This window comes from Pinus tabuliformis, chromosome 6 (assembly GCF_031772625.1).
Source record: "Pinus tabuliformis cultivar Carrire ecotype Pingquan chromosome 6, CPIR1, whole genome shotgun sequence".
Classification (NCBI taxonomy): domain Eukaryota; kingdom Viridiplantae; phylum Streptophyta; class Pinopsida; order Pinales; family Pinaceae; genus Pinus; species Pinus tabuliformis.
The window spans coordinates 1222836477-1222846543 of record NC_142292.1 but is presented as its reverse complement, the minus strand read 5'-3'; positions in this window follow the sequence as shown (position 1 = coordinate 1222846543).

Here is a 10067-nt window from a genome sequence, read left to right as displayed (position 1 = left end):
GGTCTGAGTAATTTCTTTCCCTTAAGTTCACTACTTTCAAAGGTAAGGGATCTTTCTTCTTGCATCAAAATTGCATGGCATTAGGAATCACACTCCATAATGAATTTTTTTTGAAGTCAAGTGTCACCAAGATGGGAGCTATACACATTGCCTCCTTTAGTTCTTGAAACGATTTGGTTTCTTCTATAGTCTGATAAAATTCTTCCTTCTTCAATAATTTTGTTAGAGGTGCTACTACTTGAACATAATTCTTGACAAGCTTGTAGTAATATCCTGTCAATCCTAAGAATCTTCTCAGTTTCTTAAAGGTGTTAGGAATTGGTCATCCCCTCACAACTTTGATTTTGTTAGGATCCACCTTGACACCATCATGTGATACAATATGACCCAAATATTCCACTTATTGAATCCCAAAGGAAAAATTGGAAGGCTTTGCATATAGTTGTTGGTCTTCCAATAGTTTCAAGACCCTATCAACATGTTTTACATGCTCTTCCCAAGGTTTGTTGTATATTAGTATCTCATAAAAAAATACTAGCACAATTTTTCTAAGGGTTTGAAATTAGAATTCATCAAGCTTGGAAATGTTGAACGTGCATTTGTAAGTCCAAATGGCATAACCAAAAAATCATAGCGACATTCATTTGTTCTAAATGATGTTTTGGGAATGTCTTTTTGCCTCATTCTTATTTTATGATATCTATAATGAAGGTCCAACTTATTAAAGAAACATTCTCCATGAAATTCACCTTACAATTCATCAATGACAGTGAGAATAGGAAACTTATCTTTGATTTTCATTTTGTTGAGCTATTTGTAGTCTAGACACATATGCCATCATCCATCATGTTATGAAACCAGCTCCCAAAAATATAGAAAAGATAGATCAACGCCTTAGAAATAACCTTCTTCGAGGGGGAAACCTCCTTTACATTACACAAATGAACAATTCTTAGATGATAGAAATGACAAGGCCTCCTTTCTATATATAGGAGTCTAAGGGGTCATAATATAATCAAAGCTGACATACCAATAATAATTTAAGGGCACAACAATAACAATAGTGGGCTTCTATGGGGCACAATAATAAAAATATGGAGACTACATGGGCGCAACAATATAATAAGGGATTTGCACTAATAACAATAGGGCTTACACTAGTAGTATAGGGACCTAACATGCCCCTCTCCTTCAAAAAGTGTTGTCCTCAATGCTTGAGTAGTTTTGGATGCTTCTGTATAAAATTATCATCCATCCATGTGGAATCTTCAATGGGTAATTTATTCCACTTGATGAGATACTCTGAAATTGATCTATTTCATAACTGTCCATTTCTCGATTCGGTGACTGCTTCAGGTTCCAATATGATTTTTCCTTCCTTGTCAAGTACTGGCAATATTGTTTGAATTGGGATCTTCTGCATCTTTTGAATGAGTTCCCACCCTGCTTCATCATTCTTCCATTCATCCCTTGCTTTCTTTATCGAATTTGGTTGGATAATTATACCAACCTCTAGCATTTCTGCAACCATACCTTCAATTTCACTCCTTTGGGCATATAGATATTTGTAAGTCCTGATTTTTGGAGGAACACTTCCTGTAATAAAATGAATAGCATGATCATGATCACGAATAGGTGGAAGTCCTTTGGGAGTCTCAAATACCTTGGAATGATTGTCCAAGGCTTTTTGGAGATTTGGAGAAATAGATGATTTCGATGTGGGAACCTCTAGCGAACATAATTGTGCAATTATGCCTCTTTGTTCTTTCTTTAGAAGCTTTGTCATTCCGTTAGAGCTTATTATCTTTCTTGGTTTCCCTGTGATACCCCTTAATTCAACTTCCTTTCCTTCCGAAGAAAATTTCATGAAAATTTCTTGAAAATTAAAAGCTATTAGGATCGTAGCCATTGGATTCCTAATACAACATCAACACCACCCATTGGAATGGAAAGCATTGGGCTATTCAATACATATTATCCCATGGATAGCTTGATATTATGGCACTTTCCAGAGCAATTTATGGTTCCTCCACTTGCAACCATCACTTGACACTCTAGTGCTGGATATAGGAAGCAATTCAATTCCTTGGCTATCTTACAATGAATAAAATTATGGGTACTTCCCGAATCAATCAACACTATTAACTTTTTCTTCTTGATATGTCCTTCTATCTTGATAGTTTGAGGAGTGGTAATTCCGGCAAATGCATTACAAGATATGGTTGGATTCATTTCTTCTTTCTCTAGGGTTTGTTCCTGGTGTATATCCTCTTCTTTTGGCGTTTCTTGTTCCTTTTCTTCCTCCTCTTCACAATCTATGTAAATTAATTTCTTATCAACACACTTATGACCTTTAGTGTATTTTCTATCACAACTGTAACAAAGCCCTTTTTCTCTTTTTTCTTCCAATTTTTGTGGTGTCAACTTTGTATGCTATGGAAGGCTAGGGGAAACAACACTTCCATCTTTATAGTTGTGAGTGGTAGGCTCCCTTGTTGCCATAATTTTTCTTTCCATTTTTCTTGCCAACATGAATGCCTTCTCCAATGAATCAGGTTCCCAAAAGCGAACCTCATGTTGGATGTTATCCTTTAAAGTACCTATGAACACATCAATCTTATGCTCCTCTAGAATATCGTTTACCCTTATATTCAATTTTTGGAAGTCGTCAATGTGCTCCATCATTGAACCCTTTTGTTTGAGGTTTATCAATTGGATAAAAAAAGTGTTTGTCAGGCAGATGAATCGTTCTTCCGGACAAGACCGATCTCCCTAGTATCTAATGATATCTAGTGACAAGCAAACCAAACAAATTCTATCTTTCTCTAAATATGTGATTTATAAATAAAGGTTACTAGGTGTTTTAGGCCTACCTCAGGTCCAGTGCTAGTTTGTGGAAGCCACGCTCCATTGATCCAAATGAGCTCCTTTGTAAAGAATCTGCAAACACAAACAGGCACACATATCAAATAACACCTAAAAAGCCAATATAATAAACCATATTTATCATGATGATCAAGGAATTCATGAAATAAACCATAGAAGACAATTTATTGAGAAAAATGAATCTGATTGTATTAACTTTAATCAAAGAAGAACTTTACAACCTTGGTGCCTTGATGTTGTACAAGCTCCTCCCAGGGTCCAGCAAGAATCTCCTCTACTTTGACAAGTTTCACTCTCTTCCCAAAGAAGCCAAAAGGTATGTAATCTCTCCTCTCAAGCTTAACTAGGAAGTCTCAATTCCAACAGCATTTACCCTAAAAAATGTTCAGCTTTTAACCTCCCTAGCAACCAGCCCAATGCCTCAATTTATAGTGCAGAGGAGGGAAGTTACTAGGTCCACCTTCAAAGGGATAGAGCCCTCCTTCAAAGGGATAAGCTCCTCTCATCAAGGGGTTAGCTCCTTTAGTTATGGGATGCATGAACCACCTAGGAGCGAACCAACCACGTCAAGATTCCTTCTAGAAGCATCCATAATTAACCCAAAGTGAGTTTTTAAGAATAAACTTGTGACTTTTTGACTTTTACAGGGGTCCGCATCCACTCCTTTAGAGACAGAGCAGGCAGGTCCGTAGGTAACATGACCAAGGGGTGTGGGACTGCAGGTAATGGTAAGAGAAAGTGCGGAACCAGAGGTTTATAGATTTTCAAAGACTTTCTCTCATTTTTAAGGCTTGACATGAAGAGCTGAGGTTTGAGACTTGCCAAGGAGGACAGTATGAGTGGTGATAGAATCACACTGACTGCAGATATTCATGGTGACAATATTTTGTGTAATAGATTGCCCCCTAAAGTGTGAAGTCTGTAGTAGATGAGGATTTCATTTATCATCTAAGAAGAGTGAAGTACTTTATCATTTCGAGGATCATCTTGTGGAGAGCCTGGTTGGAACCTGTAAAAACATTCAATGAAAAATATATATATGAGATCATATCATCGCTGAGGTAGGCATTCCCATACTCAGATCAAAACTGACTAGAAAACTAACTAAACTGCTCTGATATAGGAATGATCTTGTAATACATCACAAGTATAGACACATGTAGACACAGTATGGACGCAGCCATCTGTTTATGAATAGTCTACTGTATAATGAATACAAAATTCCTCGCAGCCTGGATGGTGGAAACTAGATCCAGGGTCTTGATTTCTACTTCCCGAAATAGTACGATTCTATCCATGTGAATGAATGTGTTGAAGTCAAACATGGTAGAAACCACTTGATTGCCAGTGAATGATGTAAACTGTTAACAAGTGTGAGAGAAACCACCATTAATGTCAATGGCTCTCAAAGTACTCAGTACAATCCATAAAATGTGAATAGATGTGTTGATGTCGAACATGTCACGGAATCCTTTGATTGAAGGTCAATGATGCAACCTATCATCGAAGGCGAGAAACCTGCCATTGAGGCATGCAGATCCCAAGGTACTGACGATTTCTAGATCATCTTTCTAGATAATGAGCTGAAGTCGATAGAAAGCGATCCGTCGTAGGCAAGCCCACAACATGAAATCATAGATCAAGTTTGAAGAAATATAGTTGCAAGGACTGACTCAGGGATGGTCAAGATGGATGACAGATATTTTGCAGATGAATGGTTTATTTGCACTGACCTCTTGAACACATAACGACACTGCAGATGGTTTGGTGACAATTAACACAAAGCTAATACCTAGAAACTAGATGAAGACTTTCAAATATGGTTTGATTAACTGTTAGGCAAAGGATTTCCCAACCCAGGTGAACAAAAAGTGTCGTGTTCAAGAGTGGTTAAATGTTTTTCTGAGACACAAAGTATGACAAGTAGGTTCATTTTTCTCTCTTTTCCCCCACCATTTCTGGCAAGTACCTCTTTATTTTTTGACAAGCTTGAGGAGGATAACATTTGCTTGATTATAAGCTCATCCTTCGGATGAGTCCAACTTAGTTTAGATTCGAACCCTAAGAAGGAGTGGTCTGTTCCTGTTTGTAATTGAACAGGTCCTTTACTGTTAAATTTTAAAGAATCCAGTATAGGAAAAACTCGGCGTTTTTCAATTTTAGGGAGTCTGAAAAAACTTAAGAAAACTCCATGGTTTTCCTTTTTCGTAAATTTGTGTCTGCCAAGCCCGAAAAAGTATAAAATAATACTTGAGAGAACCGCTTGACCATTACGATCAAGGAGTACTTTTCATAATTAGTGTCTCTGATCTGAAAACGTAAAAAAAGCGATCAATGACACATCATTTTATAACCAATATTGAATTTGAAACGACAAAAATCCGGCAATCTTTTCATGTTTTTATGGTCAGAAAAGAGCTGTAAGTGGACCTTCTTTTTAATTCCGTTTTAACGAGCTTAAAAAGAAAAACTCGACAATATTTTCATATTTTAGGAGTCAGAAAAGAGCTTAAAGGTGACTCTAGCGTTTTTTGTCGAAAATGATCAACTTTGCCTAAAAAATCCGTTATCCTGCACAAAAACTCAAACATTACTCATACCTGTTTAAAATAAATAAAAATGCTTCAAAAGTTACCTCTTTAAAGTGAAAAATAAACAAATTAAAAATTAATTCATTCAAAAAAGCTTATAAAAAGGGCTTTTGTAAATTCATTTTTACCGTTTTGACTTCAGAGTGAGAAAAGAGAGCTTTTGGTAAGAAACTTCCCATGAAGATTGCGGAAAATCCATCCCTTGGAATCGAACACTGTCACCTCCAGGTAATCCACATCGTTTTACTCTTGCATTTCATCCATTTGAAATTTGTTTTTAGGGTTTTATTTTGATTCTTAGGAAATGTTTAGGTTAAAAGGCCGCGCGCGGGGGTCCGCAGGCGCAGCATGCGAAACCTGCGGACCCCGACTTTTTCGCATGCAAAAAAAAGTCAGGGGACCACACCTGCTGTATAGCCAAAGTGCGGACCTACACACTGTCTCTAACATAGAGGGTGCGGTCCCCGCAGCATAGGTTTTTCAAACTTAAATTTTTCAAATTCCGCCCAAAAAATTTGATTTAAAATATTCTAATCTGCGTTTTTATTGAATGTAGGGTATACACCATGCTTGACTGGTGGGAACGAGAGCACGAGGATGTGGACCTCACCGCGATTAATCATCAACCTTCGATTGATGCATTAAAGGCATGCAGTTTATTCAAATTCTGGGCCATACCTGGCATGAGGGCCCAGGTGGACTTTTTGCAGTGGCTGGTAGACAGGTGGAATGTACAGGACCAGTGTTTCTTTATTGGTGGCCACCAGCTCGAAATGGAGCCGGAAGACATTTACTTTTTGACTGGTTTGCCTAAGAGAGGTGAACAATTGACTCTATTCAGGGCTAGGCCAGGTGGCCAGTCTGTCGATAGCCTCTGGCTAGAGTTTTGTAACGACCAAACCAAGGACAAAGGGATTGATATCAAAACCATCTCCCGTCCTGAACTCAAAGTGATTGCATTTACTGTCACCAGACTCTGCGGAAGTGCAGCACTACATATGGCCACTGGATCCCAAATGCAGATGGCAGTAGACTTCTTTCGGGGCACCATCTTCAACTGGTGCGAAGCTGTGTTGGCTAATGTAAAAGGCCAACTGACTAGAGCAAAGAATAGACAACTGAAAAACATTGGATATGGTTTCTTAGTTGTGAGCTTTGGTCTAGAGAGGGTCCCAATGTTGGTCCCACAACATCTTTCCGTTGGAGCTGGACTTCCCCGAGAGCCCAAACTGATGCGTTGGGTTACAGTTATGGCCCGCCATCCTGAGGAGGGTTCAGAAATTGTTCGATTTCCGCCTGAGTATTTTCATTGGTTGGAAAACCAAGTTTTTTCTATTCAGGATTTTCATTATGCTGGGATGGATTATCGTGGTGACCCAGACATGGCTCTTCCACCAGGAGTGCAATGGGATGACTTAGGTAAAATCCTTTTCAACCTTTTCTAATTTAATTTTTTGTTTTTGTTTTTAAATCGTCCCAAAATTGATAGTAAAAAGTTTCAAATGCAGATGTAGGTCCACGACGACCAGCCACTCTCCGGCCCTATGAGAGGAAACAGCCAGCTGTAGCAGCACCAGCCCCACGGGACGAATCTACAGAGACCTTGGCCGAATTGGAAAACCATCTAGAGCGTTTGACAGCAGACATTCCAGAGACTAGCATAGATGACATTCCTCTTAGGCTACAGCGCTATGTGATTGGGGTCCCAGGACCTTTCAAGAGGTTCCTTTGTAGGATGGCCTATACAGTGGTTTCTTATCGTGATCATCACCAGTGATAGGATGATTGCCTGTTGTAGACTCATATGACATTTTTGCTTTTTTTACTTATCATTTTTGCCGATCATAAGGTGTTTTTCAACCTATGATTGAAGACGATGTATATTTGACACACTTCTATGCTGTGATATATCACTATTACCGGCTATCTTGTAAAACATGTTATGTAATGTTTTTAAATTTACTTGTTTGATTATTACAACTGTCTACTTAACATTCGAGAAGAAATTGCATCTGCTAATGTATTTAAATATCTTGGAATATGCTGATATTCAATATAGTCAAATTCACGTTCCAAGAGATGAACTCTCAAAAATAATCTCAATAACACTAGATTTCTAATGGCATAAACTCTATTAAGCTGCAATACAACGAGTTCAGAATCTAACCTCACAATCAAACTCCGAATCCCAAATGAGATGGATTCAGATAATAATTCAATCACTGCACTATACTCTGCAATGTTGTTCGTTGTTTGACTGAGGCTTACCCCATGCATAGATACCAACTCATCAAAGGGCGAATAAATAACCCAAGTTGCGGAAGAAATGTTCCGTGTATTACGACAAGCACCATCAGCAAAACCAATGTATGTTTGGAGAGACGTCAACATCTGCAATATCAAGAGTAAAATCAAGATAAGCAGGAATAATGACAAAAACACTCTCTAAGTTAAGCACACTTTTTAATCTAAAACACACCAGCTAGAAAGAAAACTATCCTAACTAAAATCTCCACACCTAGATTTAAGCATAAGATCTCTTCAGGTAAAGACCATTTCTGGGCTTACCTAAAGAGACCCCCTCAAAGTCTACCAATTCATAGGCCCCTTTTGCCAGCTTTCGCTTAACAACATAAGGACCATGCCACATGGGTACGAATTTTCTAGTTCCTAACTTATCATTTGCTTGATCGTACAGTAAGACTAGGTCTCCTTCTGAAAAATTACGAGGCGTAACATTTCGATCATACTGAGCTTTAATACATTTGGCATGAGTTTCGATTGCTAGTGCAGCATCACGTCGATTCTCATCTAGCTGAGCCAAGTACAACAAATGTTTTTCCTCTTTAGAAGTGGCTGGAAGTAATTCTATGGCCATTTGCAATGACGGGATTTCACATTCAATGGGTAACACAGCTTCCAAACCGTAAACTAGTTGGAAAGGGGTGAAACCCGTTGATGTTTTTACTGAGGTTTGATACCCCCAAAGCACTGAAAATAGCATGTTATGCCAATTCGACCTATGAATCTCAATGATTTGTCGGATCATGATGACTAGAACTTTGTTGATGGCTTCAACCAGACCATTAGCCTGTGGATAATATGGAGTTGAACTATCGTGACACAGGCCAAGTTGGTCTGTTAGTTCAATCATCATAATATTTCGAAAATGACACCCATGATCAGTGATAATCGCTTGTGGAACATCGAACCTAGCAATTATATGATTGAAAATGAAAATTGCAGCAGTTTTGCCGTCTGCCGAAAATGTAGGCATCGCCTCGACCCACTTGGTAAAATAATCTACCGCAAGGATGATATACGCATGCCCCCCGGCCGAGTGAGGGTTACATGTAATGAAATCGATACCCCATTTCACAAAAGGACCGACGTCAATTATAGGGTGGAGAGGAGCAGGTGGAGCGTGCATCTTTCGATCAAAAATTTGGCAGTTGTGGCATTTTCGGACTGCGTTAATACAATTTTAAACAAAGACGGCCAGAAATAGCCAGCGCCCAATATCCTTTGGGCTGTGGCAAACCCAAACATATGACCGCCACACGTTCTAGAGTGATATTCATTTAGAACCCTTTCAGCTTCCTCATGAGTTAAACAACGTCGGAAAACAGAGTCTGCCCCATGACAATAAAGTGTATCTCCAATAATTTTGAATTGTTGGGACTGGAATCGTATTTTCCAACGCTGAGATCTTGAAATTTTAGGCCGAAAGGATTGGGTTTGGAGATAAACTATGATATCCCCATACCATGGATCAAGAGTGCTAATTAGAAATAAGGATTCGTCCGCAATGGGCTCTTCCGCCACAGTTTCAGTATCAGCACGCGGGAAGTCACACATTAACTCCGCAAAAACTAAAGATTTCTTTGACTTAGATTTTTCAAATTCCATGTCAAATTCCTGTAGGATCACAATCCATTTGGAATACTTGCCCCCTAGCAATTGTTTGGTAAAAATATAGATCATAGGGTTGCAATCGGAAATTACAATAGTTTTGCGTAGTAAAATGTAATGACGAAAACATTGGACAGCTTGAACAGCTGCCAGGGCCAATTTCTCCACATGTGAATATTTTAGCTCAGTTGGATTCAAAGTGTGACTAAGGTAATAAATCACATATTCACTACCAAATTCATCTTCCTGAACTAACACCATTCCAATGGTGGAATGAGAGGCGGCGAGATATAAGAAGCAGTCCTGGTTGTAGTTGGGAGGATGCAATAACGGTGTATGGGTCAACGCGTGTTTTAGTGCATCAAAAGATTTTGTTAGCTATCTCATCCCAAAAGAATGGAGTATTCTGTTTCAACAACCGGGTAAAACCCTTTGTTATCTCGGCATAGTTAGGAATGAATCGATGTAAAAGGTTTGCTTTCCCTTGCAAACTTTGGAGTTGGTGAAGACTCGAAGGAGGAGGAAATTTGACAATAGCTTCAACCTTCGAGGGATCGACACGAATGCCGACTTTCGAAACAACAAATCCCAGTAACTGACCCATTTCTATACAAAAACACACTTATGTGGATTCAACCTAATTTGATAATGCCTACACCTCATAAAGATTGCTCGTAA